This window comes from Penaeus monodon, chromosome 21, assembly GCF_015228065.2.
Source record: "Penaeus monodon isolate SGIC_2016 chromosome 21, NSTDA_Pmon_1, whole genome shotgun sequence".
NCBI lineage: Eukaryota > Metazoa > Arthropoda > Malacostraca > Decapoda > Penaeidae > Penaeus > Penaeus monodon.
In genome coordinates, this window is record NC_051406.1 from 1,392,933 (window position 1) to 1,393,286 (window position 354).

General features: G+C 29.9%; 1 protein-coding gene across 1 annotated transcript in view; it reads right to left on the bottom strand.

Annotated features, from left to right (window-relative positions):
- The window catches only part of LOC119586753, a gene marked incomplete in the record, with an annotated part of 16,568 nt that overhangs the window by 12,637 nt on the left and 3,577 nt on the right, over window positions 1-354 (bottom strand).

Sequence of the window (354 nt, forward strand, 5' to 3'; positions counted from 1 at the left end):
AAATAAGTTTATCCGAAGACAAACAAGGCGTTAGTAAATTTTGGACACTGATTACCTTTTGGCTGAGGTGGTGCTTTATCTGGAAGAATGAAATTTAGACACGAAGTTTACATATAGGGATAATATTGGTTAAAAAATTTAACGTGGCCGGTTTAAAGAATTCCTTTGATTGAGAAAAAGCTATCTCCTAATTTTAATATTTTCTTCTTCAATGAAGCAGTTTGTTAGATGGTATAAACGTAATTTTTGGTGTGTTTATAGTCATTAATATTATATAAGGTTTAGTCTCAAGAAATTATAAAAAAATAAAGAGATTGGAAAAGGATTTTGATACCTATACAATACCTGCGCTAC